Genomic DNA, 19,988 nt, shown 5'->3' on the forward strand with positions numbered 1-19,988 from the left:
CAGAAGGTGAAACGCCCATACGCATTCATGAAAGACTGAAGAACGTGTATGGTGTTGTGACAGTGGATGTCAGCACTGTTAGACGATGGGTTCGTCGTTGTAAGGAAGCTGAAGGGCAAACACCGTTGACTGACGAATAGCGGAGCGGCAGGCCGGTGAGTGCAGTGACTCCACACAACATTCAGCAAGTTGATGACATCATTCGTGGTGACCGTCGGGTGACTGCAGATGAAGTGTGTCGCATTATTTCTCTTAGTAAAGGCAGTGTGATCACGATTATTAAACAATTGGGGTACTCAAAAGTTTGTGCACGGTGGGTTCCAAGAATGTTAACCGATCAGAATAAAGAGGCAAGGAAAACAATAGCCTCCCAACACTTGCAGCGCTTCCGTTTGGAGGGAGATGAGTTTCTGAAAAAAATTGTGACCGGGGACGAAACATGGGTGCATTTTTTTGAACCCGAATCAAAGAGGCAGTCAATGGAGTGGCGTCACACAAGCTCGCCGAGGAAGAAAAAATTCAAAACTGTGCGATCGGCAGGGAAAGTTATGGCAACAGTTTTCTGGGATACAGAGGGTGTGATTCTGGTTGATTTTTTGGAGCAGGGATGCACAATAAATTCTGTTCAATACGTCACAACCCTCAACAAACTTAAAGCACGTCTTCAGCGAGTGCGCCCAACAAAATCAATGGCAGATGTTCTTCTTTTGCATGACAATGCAAGACCACACACCAGTCGTCACACCTCTGACGAGATTGTCAAAATTGGATGGGAAGTTTTGCCTCATCCCCCATACAGCCCTGACCTGGCACCATCAGACTTCCATCTGTTTGGGCCACTAAAAGAAGCTCATCGTGGGATTCATTTTGAAGATGAGGAGGCCGTCAAAACATCCGTGCGTCAATGGCTTAGGAAGCAGAGCTGTGATTTTTACCGTGCTGGGATACATGCCCTTGTTCAAAGATGGACCAAAACTGTAGAGATGGGCGGAGATTACATTGAAAAATGACAAAATGATCCTCAATGTTGTGGTTTTCAACCTATGTAATTGCATTTAAATTTCCTGACAATTAAACGTAGAAAAAAAAAATAGGAGGCATTACTTTTTGACTGACCCTCGTACTGTCACCTGCCTGCCCTGTGAAATGCCTTTTTAATCATAAGCCGAGTATTGCTTATCGTAAGTCTACACCTCTTCTAAAGTAAATCTGGTAGTCTGTGATCTTTGTTCAAAAATGGTTCAAATGTCTCTGAGCACTATGGGACTTAACATCTGAGGTCGTCAGTCCCCCAGAACTTAGAACTACTTAAACCTAACTAACCTAAGGACATAACACACATCCATGTCCGAGGCAGGATTCGAACCTGCGACCGTAGAGGTCGCGCGGCTCCAGACTGAAGCGCCTAGAACCGCTCGGCGTGATCTTTGTGTCTATCCTGCCTTCTATCCGCCCTAGACTGATAGAGGTCAAGATCTTCGAGGCGTGTGTTACCAAACTGAGGGTCCTATATTATTCATATCTGTTTGCAGGTGCTCACTTTGGTGTCGGCACTGTGATACATTTTTTAAAGTCTGTTGGGAGCTCCCCTGTTTTGTATGTAACTTGTATGAGTTGGATCAATTCTTGATGTAGCCTTTCTCCAGCAGTCTTGAAGAGTTCTGCTGGTATATCATCAATTCCAGTGGCTTTCCTCAGGTTTTAGCTGTCTGATTGCAAGGTGCAGTCATCGCGCAAGGTATTGTCTCCCTCTTCTTCGGTTTCGTTCTTCTCAGCGTTCTGCATTTCCAGATCTTCATTATTTCCTGTATACCGGTTTTCAAGATATTGTTTATATCTTTCTAATATATCTTTCTGCTCATGTAATACTATTCCACATTCATTTTGGACTCTACTGCATTTTATTAGCCTCTTTCCAAAAAACTGTTTAACTGATTTATAGGCAGATTCTAGCGTTCCTGCCGTGATCATTTCATTTATCTCTTTGCACTGGTCCTCCAAGAATCGTTGTTTAGTCTTTTTTGATACTTGGTTGATTCCTCAATGCTCTGTTTTGCCTCTGTTCTTCCTCGGTGTTGACCTGTTTTAGCTTACATCTTAAATTTATTTTTGTTATTATGCCTTCTGTAATCTATTCCTTTTTATGCTTTGCCTTCTGTCTCCGAACTACTCCGTTTGCTACTAGCAGGATATTACTTTTCAAGGACTCGCATCTTTCTTCAACATTTCTGGTGTTGTTCATAACTATAGATATGACTGTTTGTTCGTTATATGTCCTTAATCTAGTCACATGCCATTTTTCACACGTTCTTTTGTTCAGTTTTTTGAACTTCAGATCACATTCTCCTATAACTACGTTGTGGTCATTATCTTTGCCTGGGTCTGGCAACCTCTAAAGATTCTTACTTGATTCTGGAGCCTTTGTATAACTAGAAAGTAGTCGAAATGATATTTCTTCCTCTCTCCAAAGGCTTTCCATGTATACCTTGTCCGTGTATGGTGTTGAAACCACGTGTTACATGTTAGTAATTGATGTTCTGTACAGAATTCTACCAATCTATATGCCTGTTCACTTCTTTCTTCAAGCCCAAAAGATCCCACTACAATGCTATCTCTGCCTCTCCCACTGTTGCATTCCAGTCTCCCATAATGATAAAGTTTCTAATTCTTTGACCATGTTTACAGCTCCTGATATGTATCTGTGTATCTGATATGTATCTATTTTCTGTAGGTCTTCTAGTTTTCATATAGTTGTCTTCTGAGACCTTTGAAGTAGTTATGAATAAATCTGTACATAACTATAAATTGATTTGCTGACGATGCTGTTGCAACAGAGCAGCTGAAACGCTAGAAAATTGTAGCGAATGCAGGAAGACATGCAAAATATCGACTGCACATGCAGGCATTTGCAAGTGACCCTCAACATAAACTAATTTAAGTTTCTAATTCTTTGACCATGTTTACAGCTCCTGATGTGTATCTGTGTATCTGATATGTATCTATTTTCTGTAGGTCTTCTAGTTTTCATATAGTTGTCTTCTGAAACCTTTGAAGTAGTTATGAATAAATCTGTACATAACTATAAATTGATTTGCTGACAACGCTGTTGCAACAGAGCAGCTGAAACGCTAGAAAATTGTAGCGAATGCAGGAAGACATGCAAAATATCGACTGCACATGCAGGCATTTGCAAGTGACCCTCAACATAAACTAATTTAAGTTTCTAATTCTTTGACCATGTTTACAGCTCCTGATGTGTATCTGTGTATCTGATATGTATCTATTTTCTGTAGGTCTTCTAGTTTTCATATAGTTGTCTTCTGAAACCTTTGAAGTAGTTATGAATAAATCTGTACATAACTATAAATTGATTTGCTGACGATGCTGTTGCAACAGAGCAGCTGAAACGCTAGAAAATTATAGCGAATGCAGGAAGACATGCAAAATATCGACTGTACATGCAGGCATTTGCAAGTGACCCTCAACATAAACTAATTTAAAGTACTGCACTCGTAAAGGTGAAAAGACTCCTTACTGTCTAATTGCAAGATTGCTGTACAAACACATCCATTAAATATGCATATTCAATTATTTAAAGTGGAATGCCCACATGAAACTATTATTAGGCAAGGCATGTACCAGGCAGAGTTAACGTGGAAGAATTTTCTAGAAGTGACGTCCCCCATACAAACGAGGTACTTCACAGTTCTGGCGCGAACAAGTATGCCCCGCCTATATCAAACTAATGTCACACTGTCTTTACTGTTGGCTACAATATCTCTGTTTGCTTCTAAGAAGAGGCTACTTCAATGACTACTGCATACTAGAACTGCTGTCCTCGAAATAATAGCGTTACCACTGTACTTTCGTAAAAGTAGTCAACCCATAATATAAATTTTTGGACAACTTTCGTCGAAACTGCACTGCTTTGGAATAGAACACACACACACAAACACCGAGTTACAATAACAATTAAATAATTACATTCTGGGTGTGACTGTATGTTTAGCTAATCAGTGTTCAGATATACTGTGACATACCGAATGATATTAATGTTGGCCTATCCTTAACTCTAACATACTTGCATACATGACCTTGACATATTTGCACATAGTCTGTACGGATAAATCTCACACTGCATTTGCCCTTCTGCATTTACACTGCAGGAGCTCTTGTGAATGTACGGCGTAGCTCCCTCTTGCACTTGCAGTTTTATCCTACATTGCATGAGCCCATGTGAATGCACTGTGTGGGTGCCCTCCTGCACTTATAGTTTTTATCCTACAATGCATGAGTCCTTATGAATTTACATTTTCTCCCTAAGAGAACTTGCGAGTGAGAGTTTGTTTTATACCGTAGCATGCGAATACTGCACTGCTAGTAAACCGTCCACAGTCTTTAAAATTTGTTTCTCGGAATGTTTCAATTAACCGAGCTGAAATAGAATTGGTAAAACTACAGCGTTCATATAATTGTGTACTAGCAATCTGTTTATTTTCGGAAAATGAAGAAGTGATATCAGAGACTACTGAACGTTGCGCTGTCGACCTTCCATTGCCTCCAGCTGCTGGCAAGAAGTCCTCTGGACCCCAGCTCCGTCGTTGTTTAGCGTCCACTGGTAACACGGCGATGTCTCCCTCCCAAAATTAAATAAATTAGCTGAAAATTTACCGGCACCCAAAATACCACTATACGCTGTTCGACGACAGGTATGATTTATGAATGGGATGCACTGAATTATTTCGTAGAACACGCTCACACACACAACTGTTATCGCAACAATGTATCCCACGCAACTATTCATTTCGCTGGAGGGAAATCAGTTTATTCAACGTTTTCATTCTCAACGTAAGTGATATGCTCTTACAACCAAAAACGTAGCTCCAGTTATAACACCAATATCAATGTTACCTATACTTCTTTGTCTGCTGATGTTTAATGTACCTTCTGTATCAACAAGCTCTTTGATGTAACATCTATGTAAATGTTTTGTTCATTATTCCGTTTCTGTCACAATGATTAATGTATGTGTGTAATTTTGAACGTAATGTTCTGTATAGGACTGGAAATGTTAAAACTTTACTTGTAGCACTGGTTCGTGCATAGGGAACTTAGCTGGTCCCTCTACTACGAAACTGACTTGACGGGAATGGAAAAGGTGGATTTGGCGGTCGAACTGCAAGGCTTCTTAGGGGTAAGGGTTAGCTCGTGGCTACCATGCAAAGTGTTCGCATCTTATATGCTGAATGAGACAAGAAGTGCAGCAAGATTATTTACTGGTAGCCTCTGACGTGGAAGAATTTGGACTCATTATTTATGGCATACTTTGGTAGCGCTGTACTACAAAGACCCAACGCTAAAAAGAGAATTTTCAGAGCTTGTTATACAGTAAGATCCACGGATACTTTTGCCGCCTTTTTGAATAGCCACAGAAAATCACCACAGCCACAATCTTCGTCTCAAATAAGCAGTTCAGTACTGTATACCTGCATGGACTAGTTATGTGGTTCTTTGTTCAGTAATAAGATTGTGTTCTTTAGACATTATATTGAAAGCCCGCATTTTATCCTGAGTCATTTACCTAGACAGGGTCCCATTCCAGGTTCTACGATATTTCTGAGTATCCTATTTTGTTGAACTGACCTTTTGTGGAGTATTCTTTACCATTCAGTGAGTTTTGTTTCTGAAATACTCCATGTGTTTTTTTCTTAGAAGGATAGTTATTCACCAAAGTACCATTGGAGAGAAATAATCTAAAGTGTTTCGCTTAATTGTCATCCTTGTTGAATGTACGTATGAACGTTCAGTATTGAAGTTTCCTGTACGAAGCTGTGATTAGTCAAAACAGTCATTGACCCGTAAACTTGAAAGGCCAAAGTAAGGAACAATTAATGTACACGTTTGTAAAAATATGTATATTACATGTGTCTGCAGTTAACAGTGTTTTTCATACTGTATAGCAACAAAGCTAGTCAGACTTGATCATAGTCACTGGTAGAATAGTTCCTGTTCTCACCCCCAACAAATTTGTTGGGCCAGATTTGCTTCCCGTATTACAATAACAGTAACGAATGAAATGCAACTACCAATTTTATAACATTTGTGTGCTATCTACATCCACATTGGTACTGCGCAGTTCACTTACGGCATGTACCACTACCGGTCATTTCCTTTCCTGTTCCACTCTCAAACAGAACGAGAGATAAACGATTGTCTACATGCCTCCGTATGAGGCCAAATTTCTCGTATCTTATCTTTGTGGTCCTTAATGTGAAATTTATGCTGTCGGCGGTAGAGTAGTTCTACAGTCAGCTTCAAATGACGGTTCTTTTTTCTCAATAGTGTACCTTGAAAAGAATGTCGCCTTCCCTCAAGGGATTCCCATTTGAGTTCCTGAAGCATCTCCGCAACACTTGCGTGTTGTTCTAACCTACCAGTAACAAATCTAGCAGCCCGCCTCCGAATAAATGCCTTTGTTTAAATGGACCTGTTACGTATCCAATCATTCGTGCAGTACTCAAGAACAGGTCGCACTAGCCTCCTACATGCGGTCCTCTTTACAGATGAACAACACTTCCACAGAACTCACCCAATAAACCGAAGACAACCATTCGCCATCCCTACCACAGTTCTCACATGCTGGTTCCATTTCATATCGCTGTGCAACGTTACTCCCAGATATTTAAACGACGTGACGCGTCAAGCGGACGCTACTAATGCAGTATCGAAACATTACGGGTTTGTTTTTCACACTCACCCGCATTAACTGTAATAAGTAACTGGCTGCTGCTATTCAAACCACAACAGATTCAGGGACCACATGTATATTTGTACCCTATCCGGTACAAAGAAGTGAATCTTCCCCGGTAAAACAAATAGTAATCAGAACAAATAACACTTCGAATACAATTTCAGTGAAAGTATTTCCCAGTAATTAAACAGACAGACAGATACACCTGTCCCTCCTGTCCAAGTTAGTAGAGCTCCGCCATTAGTAATCATTTACCTGTAATGAACATTAGCTTTCTGCTTTACTATATAGACATTAAGTGTTACTGACAGTCAGTTGTTGCCAACATGTTTTAATACTCCTTCTGTACTGTCCATGCAAAACCACTGGATATCGCTTGCTAAAGTGTACTACTGTCTCGTGTCCTATAATCAAAAAAAGTATTTCAGTATTAAGTACAATAAATAACCAAGCTGAATTCAGGACTAATCAGCATGTGCAATACACACTCTAGAATACCCACCAACAAGTACGTACTACCGTTGAATTGCTTCAGCCATTTGAACCGGGCCATACTCTAGTCGTTCAGCAAGCTGGATGGACGTATTGAAGGATTGCTGCACATGTTGGGCATAATGTATCGATGGTGTGTCACTGCTTTCAGCAGTAGTCTATGGAACATTCCCACACCAGCAGACCACCTTCTGGACGTCCGTGTAATACAGACGGGGATGGAGATCTCTTCTGAGCAGCGCGTTGCAAGGCATCCCAGATATGCTCAATAATGTTCATGTCTTGAGTATTTGGTGGCCAGCGGAAGTGTTTAAACTTAGAAGAGTGCTCCTGGAGTCAGCCTGTCGCAATTCTGGACGTATGGAGTGTCGCATAGTCCTGCTGGAATTGTCCAAGTCCGTTGTAATACACAAGGGACAAGAATGGATGCAGGCGGTCAGACACGATGCTTACGTACATGTCACCTATCAGAGCCGTATCTAGATGTATCAGGGGTCCCATATTGCTTGAACTGCAGACGCCCCACACCAATACAGAGCCTCCACCAGCTTGAACAGTTCGCTGTTGACATGCATGGTCCCCGGATTCATGAGGTTCTTCCATACCCGTACCCATCCATCCGCTCGATACAATTTGAAACGAGACTCGTCCGACCAAGCAACATGTTTCCACTCATCAACAGTCCAGTGTCCGTGTTGACGGGCCCAGGAGAGGCGTTAAGCTTTGGGTCGTGCAGTCATCAAGGATACACGAGTGGGCATTCGGCTCCGAAAGTCCGTAGTTGAATTGTTCGCACACTGACACCTGCTGATGGCTCAGCATTGAAATCTGCAGCAATTTGCTGAAGGGTTGCACTTCTCTCATTTCGAACGATTCTCTTCAGTCATCGTTGGTCCCGTTCTCGCAGGATCTTTTCCCGGCCGCAGCGATGTCGGAGATTTGATGTTTTACCGGATTCCTGATATACACGGTACCCTCGGGAAATGGTCGTACGGGAAAATCCCCACTTCATCGCTACCTCGGAGGTGCTGTGTCCCACCTCTCGTGCGCCGACTGTAACACTACATTCAAACTCACTTAAATCGTGATAACCTGCCATTGTAGCAGCACTAGCCGATCTAAAAACTGCACCAGACACTTGTTGGCTTATGTAGGCGATGCCGAGCGCATCGCCGTATTCTGCCTGTTTACAAATCTCTGTATTTGAATACGCATGCCTATACCTGTTTCTTTGGCGCTTCAGTGTATATAGTGTCACAACGAATGCGGACATCTTCCCATAGTTTCCGGAGAATCTACAATATTAAGGTTCACTAATTTCACTGTTTATCAGTTGTTAAGAATTCTTTTAATTAGAGATTTGTATCTTGAATATATATATATATATCCTTGACACACAGCAGCACCTGGCTAGCAGTGGCATCCTCGACGGCGAGGCGGTCGGAGGGCTGCTATACGCCGCTTCCTGGTACAAAGTAAACGCGCTTCTAACACGTCAGTTTTTTCACCTCGTCAGTCTGAATCACAACGCCCTACTTGTTGTGGGCGACAGTATTTTATTTTGAGAAGGCTGAGTCCACTCCTTCCCGTATCGGGGCTTAAATATTTTACTGACTGAGCCGTGCTGCGGCTCGCGTTGGTGCCGTGTGTAGGTTTCTGCCAGACCGTATCGTTTAGTTGGCATGGTTGCGTTGTTTGTCTTCTTCTCGTGTTCACTGGCGCCACTCGGTTTCGTAAGAGTTGTCTGTCCGCTAGTGGCATCAGCGGCGCTTATCGATATGTAGTTCTGCTGCCCTATCTTTGGGGCGACCTCGTTCTTCTTCCGTGTGGCGTGAGTGAGGAGTTCGGTTGGGGACGCAGGAGCAGCGAGGTCCGCACAGAGCGACAACACGCCGGGACCGCTGGCGACGTGTATGGACTGTCCCATCGAAGGGCAGTGGTCACGAGGGTGCACGACCTCGTCGAAACCGAATCCTGCATGTTTAAGTTGAGTGCATTGCAATTCGCGTAGAGAAATCTCCAGCATTGTGAAATCTAGCGGTTCTCCAGTGACTTGGGTTCGTGTTGCTGCTTGTAGTGTCGTCGAGGCGAAAAGCAGCGAGTGGAGTACCTGGGGAAGGCGGATCTGATCAGCCTTCCTGAGCTTCTAATTACTATTTACTATTTTCAGCTTCTTACATTGGTAAGTTCAACCACAAGCGGTATTTTTCTGTCTTGTGGCCGCTAACGCCCCAGTTACCTACCCTGGGGGTTAGTGTATGTAACGGCTGTGTACATTTCCTCGCTCTGTGGCCTCACCAAGACTATCATTAGTCGCTCCTTAGACTGCCACTAGTCCGAGTTGCCATCTTGTGACCTGAATGCAACTCTTGGCTCTCTTTTCTTCGCTTACGAAAGTGTTTTTGGTGCGACCTACTCAGAGGTCGATTCCTGGAGCACCGTCTGTCACTGGCCCTTGTGTTTTATTTTATTATTGTATTATTAAGTTACCATCATTTGTCTCACCTGTTTGGTGATCTGTTGTTTTTTTTTAGTTAACTTTTGCCATGCCATTCGCCGTTTGGCATATTTTATGTATGTTTGTTCAATTTTTTAATAATTGCCATTTTGGGCATTAAAGGCCTTCAGTCGTGAGAGTGGTTACTTGCTTTAAAATTCTAATTGCGACCTCATTGCCTTGTCTTCAAAACAATTGGCTACCTGTATTTTATGTATTGGCTAAATTTTAAATAGTTGCCATTTTTCGCGATAAAGGCCTTCAACCGTGATTGTGGTTACGTGCCTTAAAGGTCTGATTACGACCTCATTGGCTTCTTTTCAAAAATTACTTATTAAAATAAAAGAGTGGAATTGCAAACCAAACCATTAGTAACTGATTCGTGCCCCGTCCACAATCGTAACCCAATCCTGCCTTCCTTAATTACCGGGTTTCACTGACGTTTGTAGAACTGAAGATGTGATACGAAATGACGAAACGTATACAGCTGAAAATGGTTTGTTTCAGAAACAGGTTTTTTAAAGGCATCTACAGGAAATCGGCAGTTATCACTGCAAAAACTAGTTTCTAGTGCTCTAGATGGAGTGATTCAGTCTCAATTAGCGTCAACTCCTGCTGCGAGTCAACAAATTTTTTGAGTTGTAACTCACAAGTGGTTGGTTCCAGATCCGTGGTTCGGTGCCTTATTCCGCTGTCTGAGTGCTCCCCACATTTCAGAGTATTGTTGGGTTAGTTTGGCACTCTTCTCCGCTTCCCTCATTTGACAGCTGTCATCCTTAGTTCAGTACAACTGCCGCAACCCACATCAGTCACGTACTCGCTTGTGTTATCATATGTACGTGCCCCATGCGATTTTCTCCTTCCGTTATCCTCCCACTTACAGCTTTCAGTAATGACTCTTGTCGTAATATGTGCCCACTTACTTCACCCTTTAGTTTCATACGTTATCTGATCCAAAGTATCCGGTAAGTTATTAGTGGACATTATTGTGGGGTGTGTCCTGTAAAGTCGTAAAGCTTCGACTGCACCGCGACCAGAGCAGCTCCGCGAAACGGCACAGTGATGGCGTAGATCTGCACGCCTATGGAAAAATCAGGCAACGCCACACCTCCAGGAAGACAAGAGTTCAGCGCCCCCTGTCAACGCTGACTTAACCAGCCACCCATCGCTGGTCGGGCCCAGTTCGGTAACAGACTTCGAGAGCGTCAGTACTGAGTAATGGGAAGAGGATATTTAGCTTGCGTTCTGTGAGCAGTAATTGTGTGTAAAAGAAATTGCATGTAGGATGCTCAGGAAGCACATCAAGCCACCTCATAACGGAAGGGGTTAAGTAAGGTTTCTTTCTTTTTTATAAATAAAGTGGTCTATTAATTTGAAATTGTTGTGTACAGATCATTTTGGATTCCTGCCACCGGCCGGCACAACTTCTCTCCTTCCTTGTTTGCATCTATTCTGATTCCCACAGTAGCCTACACAACATATCCAATCTCCGCCTGTGTGACAGCTTGAACACTACAGGTATTTGAGGTACGTAAATGGTTGTGCAGGAATACAAGCCTGTTCTTCCTCAACAGCCAAGATCTGAGGAGACAGTAATGTTGGATGCAGGGGGTTCGAGCGAAGTAGACTTTCTAGTTCATTCCAAAGGTATTGGCTTGGCTCTCAGCACTATGGTACTTAACATCTGAGGTCATTAGTCCCCTAGAACTTAGAACTACTTAAACCTGACTAACCTAAGGACATCACACACGTCCATGCCCAAGACAGGATTCGAACCTGCGACCATAGCGGTCGCACGGTTCCAGACTGTAGCGCCTAGAACCGCTCGGCCACAGCGGCCGGCTCCAAAGATATTCTGTTGGGTTCAGCTCGGGGGTCTGGGCAGGTCATTCCGTTTCAGGAATGTCATTATTCAGAAACTATACCCGCACAAACTCTGTTTTGTGACTGAGTTTTCATATCCTTCCGAATGTAGCGTTATCTTTAAATTCAATGAGGGGACCACAGCGCAACTACGAAAAACGCCCTCTCCTACTTCACGGTTGGTTCTCCACGCGATGGCAGGTAACACTTCCCAGGCATTTATCAATAGTAAACCCTTGCATCGGATTGTCACAGAGTGCAGTGCGATTCACCAGTTCAAAGGACTCGATTCCAGTCATCCACTGTCCAGTGCCGTCGCTCTTGACACCACCTGTGCATCTCTTAGCGTTGATCAACTATTGGACCCCATTCTTTTTAACCCCCGAAGTACAGTCAGTGTGCTAGGTGGACACAACCACACTCTGCAATGCTCGACGCTCCTTGTACGTGAAGTCTACATGGCGTGATGTAATTTATTTTGATTTATATGTACGTTGATAGCTTTTAATAAAGTGCCATCAAAACAAAAGAGAAACAACTCTAATAATGCTATGAACAATGTAATGTAATTTAATTTATCCCGACGCGGATCAGCAATCAGCAAACTAGCTCAGTATTCAGGGTGGTTACGGGATTATAAATAATTAATTGTCTCTCTCTTGAATCATCACAGATATTCCTCAACATATATAAAAAATGTAGTTAAACCTCATGTGCTTATAACACCAGATAATATTTCATAGGTCATTTCAATGTGAAGCAATAAAACTCGTAACTCCAGAACGGAGTGTCGTCTCGAATACCAACATAACATAACAAGCGTAATCTTTTGCAGATGAAATCTTATACTAGAACTAGAATCCTGTGACCAGGCCTCTCTGCCTGGGATGTTATCTCGCAACCTTGAGAAAAATCTGAAAGTGAAATGTATTAAATTATTCGTTTAGTGTCCTAACCGGTGGCACGTTTCGAAGATGAGCTGAAAGAAAATTACTAATTATTTTCTAGCATGGTGCCTAACAATGGACAATGTTCCGTTAAGGCCACGTCTACTCAGGACACTAAAGGCTTAGCTTTACAAATATTACATACCGTACACAAATTTTAAGTCATGAACAACTATATTTTAGTTTCGTTTACAACTTACATAGACTGTTACAGCAATATGAGCCTCAGACAATCGTTCTTTCCTCTTCGAGACCAAGAACAGGAGAAGACAAAAAAAAGTTCAGTCACATAATCTCGAATGTCCATGGAACTTATTGCAACACAATGTATTTGTTTAATCTCTGGCATAATCGCCAGTTATTCATACAATAATTATCACTACCCGGCCGCTGGTGGCCGAGCGGTTCTAGGCGCTTCAGTCTGCGGTCGCAGGTTCGAATCCTGCCTCGGGCATGGATGTGTGTGATGTCCTTGGGTTGGTTAGGTTTCAGTAGTTCTAAGTTCTAGGGGACTGATGGCCTGAGATGTTAAGTCCCATAGTGCTCAGAGCCAATTATCACTACATGGAATTCATAAATTTCACATTCATGACCACTCCAGGAGATACACTACTATGGCCATGGTTCAGCTGTGGTTATTTCTTCGCATTTCTACTTTCACAACTACATCATCAACAGTCCCGACTTGGGCATCTTTAGAAGAGTTGAAATGTCCGTGCTGGAACTGTTACTCAGGTAAGAATGGAAATGAGCGTTTGGCGTCATTGGCCGGGAGGCCCTGACGGGGTAGGTCCGATCACCTTGGTGCAGGTCTTATTACATTCGACGCCATATTGGGCGACCTGCGCGACGGTGGGGATAAAATGATGATGAAGATATCACAACACCCACTCCCTGAGCGGAGAAAATCCCCGAACCAGCCAGGAATCGAACCCGGGCCCCCTAGGACAGCACTCCGTCACGCCACTATGAGACTGGTTTTTATGCTGGTCTGCACCCCACTTTGCGCCTCAGAAAGTACGATACACATACAGTTAAAGTACGATCGATACACACAGATCAAAGCTTACACAGTTCACTGACAGGGTCACACAAGACTTTCTTGCCTTAGGTACCTGAGGACTGCGGTGACAGAAAGAGCATCCGGCTGCAAAGCTAAATAAAATAAACTTGCCAAAACTGGAGTACAACAGAGCCGCTAACTAGCCAGGTTAAACACTAACGAAAGGAAGCAGATGATAAAATTAATGCATCTTTTTACAGGTTTCCAATTCACTCAACTCTTATTGTAGCAATAATGAATATGGAGTACATCAGATGATTACATTTACAGGTCAATAGCACAAGCGGTTTTGAGGTACCAGGTAGTGCATGGTGTACCTTCCATGGGCGGCAACGCAGGCGCTGCCTCTGGTATCCAGTCGACTGTGCAAATGGCGAATACTGTCCTGGGATACGCTATCCAACGGCTGCTCGACCTGTTCACGTAGGTTGTAACAGTTGGTTGAAAAGGCACACGAGTCCCATCCTATCCAAAACGTGCTCGATTGGAGACCAATCTGGACATCGTGCTAGCCAGGGAAGTTGCTGCGTGTCTTGCAGAGCACGTTGAGTTTCAGGGGAAGTGTGTGGGCGAACATTATCCTCTAGGAACCACTCATCACCTCGCTGTTGGTAAACGGCAAAAGAACAAGTCTCAAACATTTTGCACAAAGCGTCCCTTCCATTAACACCAAGGGTGAATGAGAGTTTCAGCACAGCCCTGGAGTAGGGCTAGTGTGTCTTGGACGAATGCATTCCACGAGACAGCGCTCACCAGATCTACGTCGTGTGCGCAAACGACCATCACTTGTGTGCAGGCAGAATCTACTTTCATCGCTGAAGATCACTGGCCGCCATTCCATCTTCCAAGTGACCCTTAACGGTGGCAGTGCAACCGTGCACGTCGATGCTGTGGCATGAATGAAAGATGGCCTAGAGGTATGCGGGCTTGTAGCTGCACTGCTAATAGCCGGTTCGCAACTCACAAGCCCTCTTATCTGTGCTGTAGTAGCTGCTGCTGCCCTTACAAAACGACGGTACTGGCGCACGTCTGTGCTGCATGAACGTCCAGAACCTCGGCTACGAGTGTGAGAATGTTCACGTGACAATTGATTCCAGCATCGTTGCGCAACTGATGCAGCGCCTCCAATATCTGGCGATTCTCCGAATGGACCATACCGCCACTGGGAAGGCTACAATTTGACCCCTATCAAACTCGATCAGTTGGCTGTAGGAAGGACGAGTGCGTCTCCGTGTCATCGTTGCCTGTTATACACACCTGCACCACACTGAGCGTTCCTTGTTGTGAGCTTTCCCTATTAAAGAGTAGACACAGGTGGCGCTCTGGTAGCTATGCCACTACGCTATTGTTGGCAGACGACGTTGAAACTACTGTCACTACATCTACCATCTCCTAGGTGGCATAAGAAGCCCCCGGATCAAAATCGACGTCGTCTGCTCAAGTGTACTAATTTTTTCCGGCTGCGCTCCTTGGCTTGTTGACAGCAAGAGATCCAGTATCTCATCATACCTGGCCATTTGTTCCTTCCGGGTTCGTAAAATGCTCTTTGTAGTTCAGAAAAGATTGTTATATCAGAGCCTACAGTGTTTACAGTTCAGGTTTCTAGCAGGTCACTACGAACAAAACTTCCTCCTAGTGCTATCGTTCTGTGGTTTCCTGTTGAAACATCGCCGCCACTCCCATTATCTGGAAGTAGCGTCCGTTACGACTAGAAACAATCACCAGTCTCAGAAGCCTGTAATAGCAATCAGCTGCCTTTCTCAGCTGCTCTGTAGAGTAGGCATATCTGCGAACTGAGCATCGTGTATTGCTTAGATCACCAACATCAAACTGGGATCGTTATATAACTTTTATGTAACGCTCTCTGTTTACATTTTGTGCTATGAGCGGAAATATAATACTAAGCATCTGTTACCTTTTCTTACACCTTTATTTATTAGTGAATCATTTATGGTCCGACGGTTGCAAATCGAAATACGCCAAAGGAGAGAAACTTACTTTATACAGGTCATTACCACAAAGGTGTGCTTACAGTTACGAAGCCGAGCGGTTCTAGGCGTTTCAGTCCGGAACCGCGCCACTGCTACGGTCGCAGATCCGAATCCTGCCTCGGGTATGGATGTGTATGATGTCCTTAGGTTAGTTAGGTTTAAGTAGTTCTACGTTCCAGGGGATTGATGACCTCAGATGTTAAGTCCCATAGTGCTCAGAGCCATTTGAACCATTTTTGAACAGTTATAAAACTGGTAAGAGGTGCTTCGTAGGTTGGAAAATAACGAGACACAGTGTAATAAAGAGTTTATACCGAAGAGTTGATTTGTGTGATTGCGTAGCTTTATATATTTAAGAGACAATTTTATATCAATTCGGTGATGTACAAGTGTGCTGCTTGTCAATCCATTCAAAGAATACACATTTCGAGCATTTTTCACTTCCTCCGGATTACATAGATCACGAAGCCATTAACCACATTTTAAACTAGATGTTACTATCAGTAGTACCTAAAACGTGGTGGATGATTACGTGCGAGTAATATTTTAGTTTCTCTACGGATGAACGAAGATTAAAAGCATTGTACCAGAGGCTAAAAGCGGAAAAAATTTGTCTCTGAAAAATATTTCAATCCCATCGGCAATTTAGCTCCAAATTCGAAGTTTCACTTCTGCATGCCCCTGCAGCATAATTCATAGAAACAGATATTCACGAATACCACAAACAGCAGCACAAAATCTAATAAAAATATAGCAGTGTCTATCGCAGTATTTCTATAACTTTTCTTTAGTATTAGGTATTTTATTTGTAGCTTAACGGAGGCTAAACGAATAGAGTGATCGTCTTCACGGCAACCAGCTTGATTCCTTAAACATCGGTCTAACTAAACACAACTAGCGATTTTCTCACACGAGATTCTGGAAGTCATGGGACAACGAAAGTAGATACAGCATTTCTTGACCCGCGAAAAGGATTTGAACAAGATTATAAGCGAAAGGGCTTTGTACTAATCTCTTCAAAGCTTTAACCCACGTTCATTCCAGGTATCGAATGCAAGTTGTTACGACGCCAGTGAATCGCGTATAGAGATAAAAGTGCTCTTACGGTGTCGGGTGCTTTTCCCTTGCTTGCTGCTACTTGTAACGGTTGGCCCGATGAATCATGAGTCAGACTTAAATGTGTAATGAGGTTGTCGTTTGTAATTTTCAATGGTTCGTAAATAAAGTTATCTGGGATATTGTTCCATTAATTTAGAATTTAATCAAATGGTTGGAATTCTCGGTAGAATCGGAAATAAGACATGCAAGTAGATTATTGCAATCACGAAAGTATACATCGAGCTACGGTATAAATCAGTGTATTATGGCAATAACGTGAAATGCTGCTTTTTTAAATAATAGAATATGACCCAATCTTTTAATTAACGCTAAAATACATTAAGAATTAATTTTTTCTGTGTAAATAAATCTGCAAAGTAAGAAGAAAAGGTCACGATTTAATGTAAGGAATGTATTCTTTTGCTTTTACGCTAAAGAATGTTCCAGAGAAATGTTTATTTATCACAACTGTAAAGCAAGATGAAGGCCGTTGCCGCAATTTGCTTTTGGGTTATATAAAAGCAGAAGCTGTGAGCTCTCTCTCTCTCTCTCTCTCTCTCTCTCTCTCTCTCGATAGTTTTCGACGGCGTTTCACAAAATGTAAGCGTCGTTCTTGTATCCATAACTTTTGATTAAATAGTTACGCTAATTTAATTACAACAGCCATGTTTAAATTAACAATCTACTTTCCCTTTTCATTAATTCCACATATCAAACTATTATGCTGCATTTTAGAACTTTTTCAGGTAGCAGCGAAGCAGAGTTGCCGACGAATTGTTTGGTGGCCACAATCGAACGCTAGTGTTCAATCGGCTGTTACTTTATCAAACTTTTATTTCAGCGTCCCTGAGATTCCTTTACTGGTCGTTTCTATCAGTATTCGGGAAATGCAATTACGCAGACTGCGTAATTTTGAGACCTGTCACTGGCCTCTCAATAATGCCGTCGGTCAACACGTTTTCGTCGGTCTGATGGGAATCTGATGCTGGTTGGCGGGATATATAATTTCATTATCCACAAGTAAAAATTTTCTATGCGTCATTTTACCATTTCAGAAGCTTTGCCACCAGTAAAAGCGATAAATATAATATTACATTTTTTAAAGTACCAGTAATATTATAAACGCTTTCGTGTTGAGATTTGTTGGCTTCGCCAACCAACAAGCAGATTACCGAATTCCAACCTGACCTAGGCCTCAGGCTTAGGTGTGAGCACATTTGGGTTTTTCCAGTCACTAAAAAAATCAGAGCAAACTTAAAATTCATAAAACCACATCACTAACAATTATTATGGCGCACTCCATACCGAAAACAAAAATATGTAATCAATTCGTACCTACTGCCAAAAGAAGTCATTAGATTTAGCTATTCTCCTTGGCTACTGTATGTTATCATCTGCTTGGCTACGGCCAATGTCAATGAATTGCCAATATCAGCATGCAATGCGAGAGCCGCCGACAACGTGGGTGTACTTTGGGCGTGTATACAAGATTCGTGATACTGTTGAATGGGATCTGTCTGTGCCAATGATTCAATGACTTTCAAATGCTGCGGGGCACTTAAGAACAAACTTTACGGCTGGCATAGTCACGTGACGTTGGATGCAATGTATGTTCTGAATGTTGACTCCGCGAAGCCCCTACAAACGCAACAATATATCGGCTGACCCACCAATTTAGTGGCAGCCTACATTCGTCGCGACCGACAGCACTGTGTCCTTTTGTCGTGATTTTTTTACCTTATGTACCTTGAGTTTATGTTCAAAGAGATTCCGCTTGGTTTTACACAGAAACAAAAATTGAGTTTTGCCTTGGCTGTTTTAGAGGTAACAAGACAAAAAAAAAGCCAACAGAAAGCTGTGATTATATGAAAGCATGGTGTCTGTTCTTTCGCCCGTGTCCGTGTTCATATCATTGATACACTTAGCTAGGCAAGGGATCCACCTTCTTCAGTGCAGATGCACGAATACGTCCGACCTCCTGTGGGAATCACAGGGTAGCGAACTAGGAGGAAACTACGACGCGCGGAGTGGCCGTGCGGTTTGAGGCGCCATGTCACGGATTGCGCGGTCCCTCCCGCCGAAGGTTCGAGTCCTCCCTCGGGCGGGGATGTGTGTGTTGTTCTTAGCATAAGTTAGTTTGTGTGTTAAGTCTACGGATCAATGACCTCAGCAGTTTGGTCCCTTAGGAATTCACATACATTTATACGTTTGAACATTTAGAAGAAAAGAAAAGGGACTGCGGGTAGATGGCCCTCGATGGAAATGTGGGTTGGCCTTGAGGCGTGCCAAGATAGTCTGCACAGTTGCGCTTATGCTGTGTCCCATATGGTGCAGTAGTTAACGCATCTGCCTGATAAGCAGCAGATCCCGGGTTCAAATCCCAGGCCGGTACACATTTTCACTCGTCGCCGCTGATTCCGCGTAATGTCCCGATGTAGCTGACAGATCCCCTCCTTTCCGTTCTTTTCTTCCCCTCTCCACCTTCAATTTACATATCAAGAAAACTATGGGCAAAGAAGTGGCTAATTCATGGAAAGAAGTTCGCCCACGTTGTTTTCCTTGAGCAGCTGAACCAATTTTCGTAATGGGATGAATCATGCATTTCGGGGCTGAACATCATCAAACAATTTATAGTGTCCCTTTTGAAATATTCAAGCCGATATATTTGAAGTAAATAATGAAAGGAATCTGAATAATATTATATGGAAATAAACGACAACTTAATAATGAAAATGTATTAAATTAGCTTCAAAGAAGATTATATCGATTGCTAACTTTGTCATTATTTATAAGAGAAAAAAATATATTTAAAATCACTTCGAGTCAGATCTTTTCTACTGCTGTATGTAAGGTACGCTTGATATTGTAAAGCGGTAGCGTTTTTTCTTATTTGTTCTCGTACGTAGCGAATAATTCAAGTGTGTATTCTGTGCTTAGTGGAAATATATTTACAAGAAGTGAGTGCATTGTGTTACTTAAAGAACCCATGCAAACAATTTTTCCTGAATTAATAATTGCAAGAAGTTATTTAGAATTTTTTCAGTCGCTGCGAAGCGAGCAGCGGTGATCTTTGACTGGCAAAAATTGGCTACCATTACGCGGCGTATTTAAATTTATTTTTTTGTATAACATATCACCACAGCCGGAGCAGAAAGAATCATTTCAAGTTATTCAATTAACTAAAGTGCAAAGCTACACTAATTTTATTTCGTCAAAAAATGCATACTTTCAAAGGTACGATTTATTCTAGGTCATTGAACAGCCTGCATTACATTTCGCCGAAAGC

The sequence above is a fragment of the Schistocerca serialis genome, chromosome 7 (genome assembly GCF_023864345.2).
Source record: "Schistocerca serialis cubense isolate TAMUIC-IGC-003099 chromosome 7, iqSchSeri2.2, whole genome shotgun sequence".
In the NCBI taxonomy this organism is placed as follows: domain Eukaryota; kingdom Metazoa; phylum Arthropoda; class Insecta; order Orthoptera; family Acrididae; genus Schistocerca; species Schistocerca serialis.